We start from the raw sequence: 639 nt of genomic DNA on the forward strand, positions 1-639 counted from the left end.
AAAGAAAGAAAAACACCTACCCTAAGGGCCAGGCCTTGTAGGCCCGGATGAAGCAATTCTCCCTCCTGTGTTCAAAAGGAAGAGAAGGGATTCTTGCCAACATAAAAAGTGGCTCAAACTGGCTGATCCAGTGAGCTATGGCCCATGTGCAAAGAATAGCACATGGAACTGGAGAACATTGTGCCAATAATCGTTTAACATATGCCAAATCTTGCGCATTTACTCTAAATTGCACTAATGAAGTTTCAGTGACCTTGAAAGCTGAAAAAGTTTACTTCTGGTAAAGTTTTTGGGCTGGTTTGTTTTTCAGAGCAGTTATCACAGGTGGAGGTCACAGTCTTTGTGGAACATTTGCTGTAAGAGGGTTGTGGAAGCCATAATGAGTTCTTGTGAAAGAACCCAAGTGAAGAATTGGGCTGGAAGCTTAGCCAAACTGAAGGCCATATCTTGAATCTCTCCCTTCTCTGGCCTTCAGTTTGGGCAAACTGAGCTGTTCTCTCCATTATATTCCAGGGCATTTAAATAGTTTTTTAAAAAACCCCGCATAACAAGTAAAACAAAGATGTTCATCAGAGTACATTTCTGTGACCTACTGAAGGATTAGATACAAGAACAGAAATCATTTTTGTCACCTCTGGG

This window comes from Octodon degus, unplaced genomic scaffold, assembly GCF_000260255.1.
Source record: "Octodon degus isolate 3935 unplaced genomic scaffold, OctDeg1.0 scaffold00014, whole genome shotgun sequence".
NCBI lineage: Eukaryota > Metazoa > Chordata > Mammalia > Rodentia > Octodontidae > Octodon > Octodon degus.